The sequence below is a fragment of the Gorilla gorilla genome, chromosome 4 (assembly GCF_029281585.2).
Source record: "Gorilla gorilla gorilla isolate KB3781 chromosome 4, NHGRI_mGorGor1-v2.1_pri, whole genome shotgun sequence".
Taxonomy (NCBI): Eukaryota; Metazoa; Chordata; class Mammalia; order Primates; family Hominidae; genus Gorilla; species Gorilla gorilla.
In genome coordinates this window covers 125,486,973-125,502,557 of record NC_073228.2, presented here as the reverse complement: position 1 = coordinate 125,502,557, position 15,585 = coordinate 125,486,973, and the positions used below count along the sequence as shown (strand labels likewise).

Below are 15,585 nucleotides of genomic sequence, written 5' to 3'. Positions count from 1 at the left end.
CTAAAGAGACAAGTAAAGATTCTCTTTAGAGTTTCAGAGGTAGAATGCCTCTGCTGACACCTTGATTTCAAAGTGCTAGTTTCCAGAATGGCAAGAAAATAAATTTCTGTTGTTTTAAGGCACTCAGTTTACGGTACTTTGTCATTGCAGTGTTAGGAAATTAATAAAGATGCTGGCACCGGAATGACAGGGACTGATGTAACGATAACTAAAATATAAAAGTGGCTTTGAAGTAAGTAATTGGTAGGATCTTGGAAGCATTTTGAGGCAGTTGGTAGTAAAAACCCTAGATTGCCCTGAAGAAATTGTTGGTAGGAATGTGGACATTACAAGTGAATCCTGTGAGTGCTCAGAAAGAAGTGAGGAAAGCTGTAAAGAAAGCTTCTATGATTTTAAAGAATACGTACATCCGCAAAGGCATAAGAATGATATACATTGGACTTTGGGGACTCGGGGGAAAGGGTGGGGGGTGAGGAGGCACAAAAGACTGCACATTGGGTACAGGGTACACTGTTCAGGTGTTGGGTGCACCAAAATCTCAGAAATCACCACTAAAGGACTTATTCATGTAACCAAATACTACCTGTTCCCCCAAAACCTATTGAAATAAAAACATAAAAAAGTTTTAAAAGTAGAAAAAAATAGAAAAAAAATACATAGATCATCACAAGCCACATGTTATGAAAAATATGAAAGTTAAAGGTGTTTGTGGTCAAGTTTCAAATGGAAATCAGGGCATGTTATTGGACAATGGAAGAAAAGTGATTCTTGTTATAAAGTAGCAGAGGACTTGGCTGAATTATGTTCTTCTGTTAGGTGGATAGTAGAACTTGTAGGTAATGCACTTGGATATTTAGCTGAGCAAAGTATGGAAAATGCAACATGGTTTCTTGTTTTTGTTTTAGGAAAATGTGAGAATAAATTAGGAAATGATTTAAGTCAAGTCAGAGGAAACCAGCAGTTGATAATTTGGAAAATGATTAGCCTCTTCAGATAGTGTGCTCTGGCAACAGAGCCAAGGGTGTGACTGGGCAACCATTTACTAAAATGATTGGCATGTAACTTGCGAACTCAATCAACCCTCTCAGCAGAAGCCAGGAATAGGGATGTGATTATCCAGGAAAGAGCCCTTGTATCTAATGATTCAGATGATGATATTTAGGACTCTTTGAATTGATAATATTTAGATGAAATTTTGGACTTACAGTTGTGTTGGAATGAGCTACAGTTTCCAGCGATGTTGGCATGGGATAGGTGTAATTTGCATATCAGAAGGACATGAATTTTGGAGTGTTAGAGAGCACACTGTTATGGGTTAAATTGTGTCCTCCGAAATGGTATGTTGAAATACTAACCTCTAGCGCCCCAGAATGTGACCTCATTTGGAAACTGGGCTGTTGGTTGTTGCAGGTGTAATTAGTTAAGATCAGTTCATACTGAAGTAAGGTGGATCCTTAATCCAATCTGACTGGCAGCTTTGTGAGAAGAGACAGAGAGAATGTCATGTGACAAAAGAGGCAGACAATGGTGTGATGCAACTGCAGATGGATGAGTGCCAAAGTTTGACAGCCACCACCAGAAGCTAGAAAGAGGCAAGAAATATTAGACCTAGAGTCTCAGAGAGAACATTTCCCCAGTGATGCCTTAATTTTGGACTTCTATCTCCAGGACTGTGAAAGAGTAAATTTCCATTGTTTAAGGCCACCCAACAAACTGGAACTTTGCTATTAGGTCTTTCTTATATTTTATTATAAACTTCCTTCATTTTCTCCTTAAAGAGCTTACATATCTTCAATTCTTCCTAAGTGCTTTACATTTTTATTCTTATTACAAATGATATTTATAAACTTATTTTCTAGCTGTTTCTTGAAGGTATATAGAAAATTTTAAAAATTCATATTAGGTAACTGCTTACCTCCCTTATACATATTTAATAATTTATCTGTGAATTATCTTCTGTCTGGTATATAAGATGTTGTATCATCTTCAAATAAGAATAATTTTTCATTTTAATCCTTATATGTTTAATTTGCTTTTATTACTTTTTTATGTAGATTAGGACTTCAGGTACAATATTGAGCAAAAGTAGTAAAAACAAATAAACTTGTTCTAGACTTAGTTTAAGAAAATGCTTCTAACTTTCCACCATTGTGTATTACAATGCCTTAAGAACTTTTACTCGTAGTCTTAATTAAAGTAATTCCCTTAAATTTATAATTTATTAAAAATTTTAATTTAAAATGTGATCAGATTCTATATTCAGTATTTAAAAATAGAGAATTTTTTTTCTTCTTTAATGTATAAGTAAAATAAACTATATTAATGAAGTTTCTAATGTTCAACCAACTTGTCTTTGATATAAAGTTTTGAGGGGATAAATATTCAAACCATAGCACTTCATTTTCAAATAATTGACATGGAATATCTCACAATATTCTTTTATTATCTTGTTAATCTCTTATGAATCTTTATTTTCTACTTTTATATTTATTTTTTGGAATCAAATATGCAAAATATTTATCCACTATTAGTCTTTTCAACATACTGTAACTTTACTTCATCAATCCTCTAATTTATTTTTATTTTCCAACTCATTATTTTTTATTAACTTTTATCCCTTCCTTATGCTTACTGTGAGTTTACTTTGCATTTTTATAATATTGCAAGTAGAAATTTCATTTGTCTTCAATTTTAATTCTATATTTTATGCCCAGTAGTAAACATTTTAACTCTTGTCTATGCTATTAATGTTTATATTAATATATCTTTCAGCATCAATTTTCTGTATACCATTGCTTCTTGCACTCACACTTTACTTCTGATGTCACCATACACCAAATTGGCTTGCTCCCAGATGGTGGGGCTTCCCAGCCTCCAGAACTGTGAGAAGTACACATTGTTTAAGCCACCCTCTTCATATAGCATGCTTTATAGAAGGATAAGATGACTAAGGCATTATGATTATTTCTACCTTGTTTATACAAAAATAAGTATGTTTTGAGTAATTAATAATAAAATATTTTGGTATTAGTACTTACTGAATTTGACACCTATTTTGGCAATGTACAAATTTTTCATTCTTTTGTTTTGTGTCAGCTTTATGTGGCTGGATATGAGGATGCCTTCATGAATATGATGAATGTACAGTATATTTAGAAAAATTACAAATGAGAAATCTACGTTTAGTCATTACTAACTTTGGTAAGGCTACAAGAAGTCTATTTAGTAGAGTTTGAGGCTAATTATCAAGTCCCTGTTCAAGCATTAATTTTGCCTGAAAAACTTTTACCCCAGTGACTTTTAATGGTCTTCTTAACTTCAGTACAGAAAACTTATGGAAACTATATGGAAATCCCACTACAACTATAACAGTAAGGAAGACCCCCATGCATTGCCCACTTAGTGAACATGGACCTAAAAAAGGACAAAACTTAGCATGCCAAGAGAATGGGCTGCAGAAGTGGCAGTCCAGGAGGGGGAAAAACAACAAACATAAAACTCACCTCTAACCTAAAAAACTGATTTTTCAAACCTTGATTTAGACTATACACTCTCATCATAACAACACTGTTGTGTCCAATAAATTAAATTTCTTGACTCTAGGAAGCTTTTTACCTCTAGCCTTTACCATATTTTTTACCTCTAGCCTATACTGTAAGAAGTCACAAAGTCCCTGATTGTTCCAGCTGGTTGTTAGATTAACTTTTCTTCAGGTCCTAGCACTGACTCTGGCAGAGGTATAGTGTTGGCTAAGTGTTAATAGCTTGCTAGGAAGCCAGCATCCATTTTAGCAGATGAACACTGGTCTGTTCTAGATGTTTGCTATTGTCAGTTATGTAACATGCTTATGTATCGGAGAGTTGTATTTCACAAATTTTTATTGGCGAATTATTAGTAATAAGAAAGTAATTTGGTAATTCCAATGGTAATTCAAATGGCTAATCATTATTTACTACTCTAGTAGATTTCCCTAGACATCAGATAAAGATATATTAGTACACAGAAATAAGTTTTCTATAACTATAATTTTTGTTGTTGGATCACTGTTCAATAATCCCTACCTACCTTTCATTAGAAAACTTAGGCAAGCTGAACATGTTAGGTTGAATTTTTAGAATGTAAAAAAATTATAATTTGTAATGTTAATATTAGTTTTCATTAAGAAAATGCTTTTATAGCATTAGTAATTTTAATTTTTAGTTTATAAAGTGTATGAAAATAAATTTAATCTTGATGGTTTCAAATACTTGTTTTTTGTATATATATATCATATACACGTTTATATTTTATATACATATATAAAATATGTATGTATATCTATATATATATATCTCTCTCTAGAGATACATAGAGAGAGGGAAAGATAGAGAGGATTATATTTAGTTTAAAATGCTTCTTTCCCCTATTTCTTAGCTTGGAATAGTTAGATTGTATTTCACATTTTTGTTTTATCTTTATTTCTTCCTGAAACAAGATTTTTTTTGTTCATTTTTATCTTTATTCCTTCCTGAAACACAATTTCTCTTTTTAGTGAATTGAGTAATGACACATTGTTTTGAATTTTAAAAAGCATTTTTAGCTACTTAAAGTTTAGTATTAACAGATTTCTGCGCATACACACACACACACACACAAGAATTTAAATATTAAAACTTAGTTGTATATTTGAAATACAATTGTTTCATTTAATAATGATGATAAATGTATGATATAGCAATTTCGAAAGTGATAGGCTTGTCATCTTAATTCATGCAAGAAGCTCTGATAAAATATATTATTGATTACTAAAGTGGAACTCTGCTACAGTGACACCGGTCAGCCAGTCATCCATGGTTGCTACATTTTGTCTACTTGCCAGAGAAAAAGAGTTGATAATGAGAAATAAGAGATCCATTTTAAGGGAAACCCAGATGATTCAAGAAGAATCAAAATTCAATGCACAGGGCAAATTTCAGAACACAGGGAAGAATTATGGCAAATTATGGCCAGATGCTTAAGAACAGCACTAAACTTTCTCAGCTTGGACTGGAGGAGCCAGGTGGATACCTGTGGATTAAAAGAAGAAGGTATGCCACAGACTTGTAGTTTATAAATTCAAATAGGAAAGTCTACAATTACATCACAGTTCAACCAACTTAGCAGCTACTGTCTTTGGCTCCTCTTACTGCAATATTTGACACATTAGCCTGGGTCTGTGGTGAGAGACAGCAAGGTATCCTCTTCTCTCTAAGTCTACATACACTCAGTCAAGTGCTGACCCTTCTTCTCCTTTCTTAATCTTAAACAGATCTCACTCAGATATTAGATACCCAAACAAAACTCTTATTTATAGATACAGACAGTACCCAAGTTAGGATGATTTGGTTCTAGGGTAATAAATCAATATCTCACACCACAATCATTTATTTTCCAAGCTGGAGGTACACCCAAATGACCTTCATTCCTGGTGCACTTTCTGAAAATCTTTATAACTCAGTCTGGTTCTATATTATCTTATCACCATCTACACCAATAAGATCTCTCACCTTGCAGATGACATAGTAACAATAATTGGTTAATAATGAAGAGAAGGGAGGGTGGAAATTGTCTAAGCTGAAAATTGTCAAGAGAGATGTAGAAAAAATACAATGGAGTATAGTTTGAAGTCAGGTAGCATGATGCCTCCAGCTTTGTTCTTTTGGCTTAGGATTGACTTGGCAATGCGGGCTCTTTTTTGGTTCCATATGAACTTTAAAGTAGTTTTTTTCCAATTCTGTGAAGAAAGTCATTGGTAGCTTGATGGGGATGGCATTGAATCTATAAATTACCTTGGGCAGTATGGCCGTTTTCATGATATTGATTCTTCCTACCCATAAGCATGGGGACTGTTGTGGGGTGGAGGGAGGGGGGAGGGATAGCTTTAGGAGATATACCTAATGCTAAATGACGAGTTAATGGGTGCCGCACACCAGCATGGCACGTGTATACATATGTAACTAACCTGCACATTGTGCACATGTACTCTAAAAGTATAATAATAATAATAAAACAAAACAAAACAAAAACAGAATTAACATGTGATTTTAGCAGGTTTGGGATCAAGAACTAACAGACCAGTGGAATAGAATAATTTAGAAACAACCATTTATGTATCAGAATTTAACATATATTAAAGAAGGCACGAAGAATCCAAAAAAAAAAAAAAAAAAACCATTGGAGTCAGCAATAATGACCTTCGTAGGTAGTAAACATTTAAAGAACTAACCTCCTTTTAGGAAAATAAAAACCATGAGTTATCAAGGTATTTTTAGAAAAGTGCTCCAATAGGAGACAGTCTGGAGGAGTAGGGCCAGCTCTGATAGCAGTCTAAGTCTTTCTTTCATAAGCTTCAACTTCGCCTTAAATTCCTAGGAGCACCTGTAGACTTGCCTCTAACACAGCGGCTTTCAATGTGTGTTCCATGATCAGCAGCATTAGTGTCACCTGGAAACTTGTTAAAAATGCAAATTCTTGCATTCCACTCCAGGTCTATTGAATCAAATATTCTAGGTATAGGTTCCATTAATTGTGTTTTAACAAGACAATTAGGTTAATTGGTTTCACAATGAAGTTTGAGACCAACTCTTTTATTAACACTGACATAGACCAAGGGAAGAGTACAAATGGAGGGCTGTAGTCAGAGGAACTAAGAAATGATGGTATGCAACATATTCATTACTATTTCTTTTTCTAAATAAAGGAAGGAAAATTAGGTAGAAATAAGAAATGCTGAAGTACTGGGTCCAATAATTCAGTCAATCACTTGCAGTTAGAATGTATTCATGAAGGTAGAATACAATCTCTCTACTATCTCTCAAGCTTGGAACGATGTATGATACATAATGAGCACTTGAAAATATTTGTTAAATAAATAAGGGCAAATTTCATTGCAAATAATATGAGCTATTTACGTATTTTTTTAAGAGTCCAGGTTTGTTGCTGCACGCCATAGGGAAGACCAGAGTGAATACTCTCTGTGGGAGGCAGATCCGGGAAGAGGGAATCCAGAAGGAGCTGAGCCACCAGAACAATTTTCTTCTCTGAAGTTCACCAATCAAACAAATCACTTCTTCACCCTGGGAAGAAGTTAGTCAAGGTATGGAAAACACAAGGGTTTTTATTCTAGTACAATTCCTAATACAGTAATATTCAAATCCCAAAATGTTTCTTTTGTTTGATTTTAAAAATCTTAAGAGATGTATTGAGGTTTAATTGACATACTGTAACAGCAGTTACATAAAATGTACAATTTGATAAGCTTTGACATATTTATATACCTGTAAAACCATCTCCATAATCAAAATACTGAACACATCACACCCCAAAATTTTCTTTTCACCTTTCATAATCACTTGTTTTAATCCATTTCTGTTTTTTCCCATCCCAGACAACAATTGATCTGTTTTCTATCACTGTAGATTAGTCAGCATTTGCCAGAATTTTATGTAAATGAAATTACAGGGTATGTGCTTTTTGTTTGGCTACCTTCCCTCACCATAATAATTTTGAAATTCATCCACTTTGTTATGCGCCCAATAATCAATCCCCTTTTACAGAGAAGTAGTATTTCATTGTATGTTTATATCAGAATTTATTTGTCCAAATGGGCATTTGGATTATTTCTAGTTTCTGGCAATTATAAATACAGTTGCTTAAACATTCATGTATAAGTCTTGGTGTGGACAGTTGCTTTATTTCTCCTGGGTAAATGCCCCGAAGTAGAATGGCTGGATCATATCTTAAGTGTATGTTTCACTTTTTCAGAAACTGCCAAAACATTTTAAAGCCATTGTACCATTGTTCATTTCACAGTTTGAGAATTTCATCCTAATAGGTACATACTGATATCTTATTATAGTTTCAATTTGCATTTCTCTAATTATTAATGATAGTGGGGTTATTGTCATATGGGTTTTGTGATTGTCTACTTTGGTATGTGCTTAAATATTTTGCCCATTTTTAATTTGCTTGTGTTATTGTGCTTTGAGAGTTTTTTATGCCTTTTAGATAAAAATCCTTCATCAGATATGTAACTTACAAATGTTTTTCCCAGTCTGTATCTTGTTTTTCATTCTTGCAGTAGTGTGTTTTTGAAGAGCAGAAGTTTTTAGTTTTGATGACATTCAGTTTGTAAATTGGGCTGATTTTGCCTGCTTGGTTTTTCTTCTCATTATGGTTCATATTTTATTGCTTTTTTGCATGGCTAATAATTTTTTATTGGATGCCAGACTTTGTAGATTTTATTTTCTTAGGTGCTGGATATGTTTGTATTTCTGTAAATATATTTGGGCTTTGTTATATGATGCAGTTAAGTTACTTGGAAACATTTTGTTCATTTGGGGACTTGCTTTTACGTTTTGTTAAGTGAGGCCAGGACAAAGTTTTCTGTGGGGCTGATTTTAAACCAGTTCTGAGTCCTTCACTTGATATATCTGAATTATGAGTTTTTTTCACACTGGCTAAGGGATTTGTTCCCTTAATACTTTCAGGTGGTTCTTTCTTAGATATTAGGTAGCTTCCTCATATGCATGTGATGATCTTCTGTAGATTTCTAGAGTACTTTATCTTCATAACTGTATCCTTTTTGGTACTCCACCTAATGATTTTTGGCCACCTTGGTCTCTTCAGACTTCCAGATCCATCTGCTCATCTGAGGGAAATTACTGGGCTCTTCCTGGGGTTCTTCTTCCTTGTCCTATGATCAGGATATGCTCTCCAGGCAGCAAACTGAGAAAATCTTGGGGACTATTTGTTTTTCCTGTTTATCTGGGAATCACTGATGTGTCTTGAAAACCATTGCTTAATATATATTTTTCTTTCTTGGGTTGTTTTGGGCAAAAGGGTAAATCTGGCCAGTATTAATTCTTTTCTTCCCAAAGCAGGTTTATCCAATTTCTGATATTAAGACTGAGGAATTATAGAGGCACATACATGTTATATATGATTTCATGGTATTAGTTACATATGGTCTTGTCTATTTGTTTATAACCACTTTAAACAAAGATATATGGGGTTAGTAGTTCTTTATATAAAATAAGTAAATTAAATGGTTGTAGCATACTGAATTATTAGTGGTCTTGAACTTGGTCACAATACATTAATGTCTCTGGTAAAATATGTGTACTGGGGAAAAATGCACTTAAATTATAACATTTTCAACACAGTACCCTTTCAGGAATATAATTATTTATAAATATGAGGTCTGGAAGTAGTGCTACCATATGGATCACAAGTATTAGGGAATCCTGGGGAAAACCAACCTGCTTATTCTAAGGTGTAAGATATAGAAAATTCAGTATTCCTTTTTCCAATTTTCCATGTTGTGGATGAACATAAAAATCCTCTAGCTTAACTATTCCCAGTGTGAGAGCACACAGTGGGTATACTACAAATGAGTGATGGATATGTCTGAGATTTTGCTTCCTGTGGCCCTTCACATGGTCTGATTGGGCCTTAGGAGGCTAGAATTGATAGAATTCCCTCTAGCCGTAATCATTCTCAGCTTACTGCAGTGTGCCCTACAAATATTATATTTTCCTATGTGTGCTATGATGTGGAAAAGGTCACGATATGCTGCTCTGGTAGTTATATGTTTTCCTACTGTTTATCTTCTATCATGCCACTCTCAGTTTATAAATTTCTCTTGCTTTTCTTATTTCAAGGGATGGCTGATTTGAGGAGAAGAGGAATTTAGCCAATGGAAAGGAGCAGAATGGGCTTTCTGTAACTGTCTTTATTTCCAAATTCTATTGCCTTAGGGAGATTTTATTGTTCAAATGAAAACTCATGTGTGTCTTGACTAATACATAATATCTATAGTTGCAGAGTTAAATATATTAACAATGTAAATCAATACAGAATATGCTTTCTTAAAAAGTGATTCTCATCTTTTAAAATAAATTTCCTAAGGGAAATTGATTTATTTTATAACAGATTTGATGCTTTTGCAAATACATAAGTAGATGATTATAATATGCTTTAATTTACCTGTCTGGTGTTTTAGCTTTCCCTTTAGAAATATATTAATAAAATGTACTTAGTATTTTCAGGAAAGAAGAAATCTTAAGTCGTGATATTTAGGAAGTGAAAAGTTTTTATTACCTAGCTCATGTACATTTTTCGAATTTAAGAGTCTTGTGGACTAGACATTCTATGCTACATCTTGCAAGTTCCAGCTGTACTTTGTTTATGTATGTGGCCTGAAGCATTTTAAGGGGCCACTTTAAAAAAATTTTTGGATTAGAATTTGAATTTCATAGGAGTGACAGGTTTGCTTAAAGTTCTTGCATCATTTTTTCTACTAAGGGAGAGAAAGCTAAGAGAACGAACAGGGGCACAGACAATGAGATAGTTATAATTCCTACCCTTATCATCTTGTAATTATGGTATAATTGGAGAGCATAATACTTGAAGATTTCCTGTATTCCATAATATATAATTTACCATTTCTCTTTTCATGTGAACTTTGACACCAGATGAACAACAGAAATAGAAAAGTATGAGTAAATAGTATTTATTTTTATTTAGTAGAGAGAAAAGTCAGACAAGTTGCCAATTCCACACATTTTAAATTAAAATGAATATATATAAAACAGTGCAGACATACCTTTTGCTTTTATAACTATTTTTACAACTTAATTGAAGTATAATTGATATATGACAAACTGCCCATATTTATGCAATTCGATATGTTTGACCTAGTTATATGCTGATGAAGCCATCACTATAATCAAGATAATGAACATATCTATTATGGCAAAGTCTCATTGTCCTTCTTTGTAATCACATCATCCCATTCAGCTTACCCAAGATAATCACTGAACAGCTTTTTGCCATTATAGATTACTTTATATTTTCCATAAATTTATATAAATTGAATCCTACAGTATGTACCATCTTTTGTCTGCCTTTTTCACTCAGCATTATTATTTTGAGAGTCCTCTATGTTGCTACATGCATCCTTAGTTCATTACATTTATAGCTGAATAGTATTCCCTTTTATGAATACGCCATAATCCATTTATTGATTCAGCTGTTTTTGGACATTTGGGTTATTTCCAGTTTTGAGCAACAGCATGCATATGAACATTCATATAAAATCCTTTGTATGGAGATATTCTTTCATTTATTTTTAGGTATATACATCTACGAGTAAAATATATGGGACATAAGCCAGGTCATAAGCCAGGTATATGTTTAACTTTAAAATAAAAAAGCTAATTTTTTTTCCCAAAGTGATTGCAGCATTTTACATTTCCAAGGAGCAGTGTTTGAAAGCTTCAGTTGCTCTACATTCTCACCAACACTTGGTCTGCTGTCTTGATAATTGTGGCCATTCTGAAAGGTGTGTAGTGATACCTTATTATGGTTTTAATTTCTATGTAACTAATGACTAATGATATTAAAAACCTTTTTATGTGGTTACTGTATCTACTTTGGTGAAGTGTCTATTCAAATATTTTGCCTATTTTTAATAGGTTTGTTTGTGCTTATATTTTGAGTTTTAAAAAAATGTATTCTGAATACAAGTACTTTTTCAGACAGTTATTTGTGACTGTATTTTCCCAGGTTGGCCTTTATTTTCATTTTCTTTTTTTTTTTTTTTTTTTTTTTTTTATTATACTTTAAGTTTTAGGGTACATGTGCACATTGTGCAGGTTAGTTACATATGTATACGTGTGCCATGCTGGTGGTATATCTCCCAATGCTATCCCTCCCCCCTCCCCCCACCCCACAACAGTCCCCAGAGTGTGATATTCCCCTTCCTGTGTCCATGTGATCTCATTGTTCAATTCCCACCTATGAGTGAGAATATGCGGTGTTTGGTTTTTTGTTCTTGCGATAGTTTACTGAGAATGATGATTTCCAATTTCATCCATGTCCCTACAAAGGACATGAACTCATCATTTTTTATGGCTGCATAGTATTCCATGGTGTATATGTGCCACATTTTCTTAATCCAGTCTATCATTGTTGGACATTTGGGTTGGTTCCAAGTCTTTGCTATTGTGAATAATGCCGCAATAAACATACGTGTGCATGTGTCTTTATAGCAGCATGATTTATAGTCCTTTGGGTATATACCCAGTAATGGGATGGCTGGGTCAAATGGTATTTCTAGTTCTAGATCCCTGAGGAATCGCCACACTGACTTCCACAATGGTTGAACTAGTTTACAGTCCCACCAACAGTGTAAAAGTGTTCCTATTTCTCCACATCCTCTCCAGCACCTGTTGTTTCCTGACTTTTTAATGATTGCCATTCTAACTGGTGTGAGATGATATCTCATAGTGGTTTTGATTTGCATTTCTCTGATGGCCAGTGATGATGAGCAATTGTCCCTGTTTGCAGACGACATGATTGTTTATCTAGAAAACCCCATTGTCTCAGCCCAAAATCTCCTTAAGCTGATAAGCAACTTCAGCAAAGTCTCAGGATACAAAATCAATGTACAAAAATCACAAGCATTCTTATACACCAACAACAGACAAACAGAGAGCCAAATCATGAGTGAACTCCCATTCACAATTGCTTCAAAGAGAATAAAATACCTAGGAATCCAACTTACAAGGGATGTGAAGGACCTCTTCAAGGAGAACTACAAACCACTGCTCAAGGAAATAAAAGAGGATACAAACAAATGGAAGAACATTCCATGCTCATGGGTAGGAAGAATCAATATCGTGAAAATGGCCATACTGCCCAAGGTTATTTTCATTTTCTTAATAATGTTTTTCAAAGAGAAGATATTCTTAATTTTGATGAAGTGCTATCATTTTAAAAAATGAATCATGCTTTTTGCTGTCATATCCAAGAAATTTTTACCTAATCCAAAGTCTTAAAGGTTTTCACCTATGCTTTCTTCAAGAAATTTTACAGTTTTACTTTTTACATTTAGGTCTATGATCATTTTGGGTTATTTTATACCATGGGACATAATATTTGGTTTTAGTATGGATATTGAATTGTTCCAGTAACATTTTTTGAAATGATTTTTTATATTAAATTGTTTTTGTGTGTTTTAGAAATCAGTTGACTATAGATTTGTCAGTTTATTTTAGACTCCATTTTCTATTTTTATTATCTGTCTTGATGCCAGTGTCATACTTGATTGTTGTTTTAAAATAATTCTTATAATCAGGTAGTATAAATCCACCAACTTTTTTATCAATGTTGTCTTCAAATGTTTAGATCCTTTCATTTTTGTATAGAATTTAGAGTCAGCTTATCGATTTCTACTAAAAAGCTGGGATTTTGATTGGGATTGCATTAACTCTACAGATCAATTTTGGAAGAACTGACATCTTAACACTATTCAGTTGTCTGAACTAGGAGCACAGTGTATCTATTTGTCTAGGTTCTCTTCAATTTCTCTCAGCGACGTTTTGTAGTTTGCAATGCATAGGTCTTCCTCTTCTTTCGCCAAATTTGTCTTGAGGTCAAAAGGTGACCATACATAATTAGCAACACTAAGTTACCCTCTTTATAAAATAAACTAATTGGAATGGAATTTAATGTCACACTGCATGTGCACATGCACATAATTGACAAATGAAACTTTCTTAATTTTTCTCTTGGCGCTAATTTAGTCTCCTTTTTAAATTGTGAAAGTCCTTGTTAAGCCTTGGATAAGCTTTGGGAAAAGAAACCTTTTAAAATCCTTTCCAGGCATCTTTTAGCAGGCTTTGATTTTGTGCCCAGAATTTGTTCCTTCTGGTGGGTTCTTGCTCTCGCTGACTTCAAGAATGAAGCCGCGGACCCTCGTGGTGAGTGTTACAGTTCTTAAAGATGGTGTGTCTACAGTTTGTTCCTTCCGATATTCAGACGTGTCCAGAGTTTCTTCGTTCCAGTGGGTTCGTGGTCTCGCTTGACTTCAGGAGTGAAGCCCAGACCTTCACAGTGAGTGTTACAGCTCTTAAAGGTGGCGCGTCCAGAGTTGTTTCTTCCTTCTGATGGACTCGTGGTCTTGCTGACTTCAAGAGTGAAGCTGAAGACCTTCACAGTCAGTGTTACAGCTCTTAAAGGTGCTGTGTCCACAGTTGTTCATTCCTCCTGGTGGGTTCATGGTGTCTCTGACTTCAGGAGTGAAGCCACAGACCTTCGCAGTGAGTGTTACAGCTCTTAAAGATGGCACGTCAGGAGTTGTTCGTGCCTGCTGGCAGGTTTGTGGTCTCTCTGACTTCAGGAGTGAAGCTGCAGACCTTTGCGTTGAGTGTTACAACTCATAAAGGTAGTGTGGACCCAAAGAGTGAGTAGCGGCAAGATTTATTGCAAAGAGCAAAAGAACAAAGCTGCCACAGCATGGAAGGGGACCTTGGGTTGCTGGCTGGGGTGGCCAGCTTTTATTCCCTTATTTGGCCTCACCCACATCCTGCTGATTGGTCCATTTTATAGCGAGCTGATTGGTCCATTTTACAGAGTGCTGATTGGTCCGTTTTTACAGAGTGCTGATTGGTGTGTTTACAAACCTTTAGCTGGACACAGAGCACTGATAGGTGCATTTTTACAGAGTGCTGATTGGTACATTTACAAACCTTTAGCTAGACACAGAGTGCTGATTGGTGCATTTACAATCCTTTAGCTAGACAGAAAAGTTCCCCAAGTCCCTACCCCACCCAGAAGCCCAGCCTGCTTCACCTCTTAATTTCACTAAAGGAGGAGCCATAGTTTCCCATTTCTTAATTTCTTTTTTTTTTTTGTCAGTATCCAAAATCATTTTAATAAGAGGGTAGGATCCAGGGTTTGTTTTCGTGTCTTTGGCTGGCCCGTAGGCCTCCACCACACTCAAACTTGCGGACCTTGGAGCAAACGTAGAGTTTGATGTGGCTGTGCCGGGTTCCTGGGGCGTTGCTGAAATGCCAGTACACCTCTGGACCATTGTGAAGATCGGAGAGCATGACGGTGCTGCAGCCCTTGCAGGAGTCCAGGGCCAGCTGGTCAAAAGTGAGGATCTTGCCCCCACCCTGAGGATGCTGCTGCGGTCTGGCCAGCTGGTCACGCGCAGCGCACACACCTTCAGTTTGGGCACTCCTGAACCCGCACATCATCCATTGTGGTCCCCACAACCACAGCCGTTTTGTTTTCCCGGCCGAGAAGCTTCATCATCCGGATCATCTGGCAAAGGGACAGAAGTGGCTGTTTGGTGCGACTCATAAACAACCTCTTCAGCACAACCTGGTTGAATGTGGAGTTGGTTAATCTGGCCAGAAACCTGTACAGCTTGACCAACAGCCTCAGGTAGATATCCTGGCTCTTGGGCTCCTTGCGCTGAACCTTTGGTCCTTGTTGTGGCGGATGTGAACTCCCATGATGGCGCCTAGGCTGGGCCAGGTCCATAAAGCTTAGTTTTCCATTTCTAACAACTTAAGGGAAAAACCTCTCTTTTTAAAAACCTTTCCTAGTTCCACAGCTTTTTTGAGTCTTCCCCCCCATAACTTACAATAAATATATTTTTTAAAAATCACAGTTGATAAAATACTAGCTTTCATTAAAGTAGCATAACAACTGAGAGTTTTTCTCCCCCAACATTTTTTGAATGCAACTTTTAAATGTCAATAGTCCTTTATT

The 15,585-nt window shown here is 35.2% G+C and overlaps 1 pseudogene; it reads right to left on the bottom strand.

The window, feature by feature from the left end:
* Positions 1–14,735: 14,735 nt before the first annotated feature.
* On the bottom strand, positions 14,736–15,326 carry LOC101137569 (large ribosomal subunit protein eL18-like; annotated as a pseudogene).
* Positions 15,327–15,585: the final 259 nt, after the last annotated feature.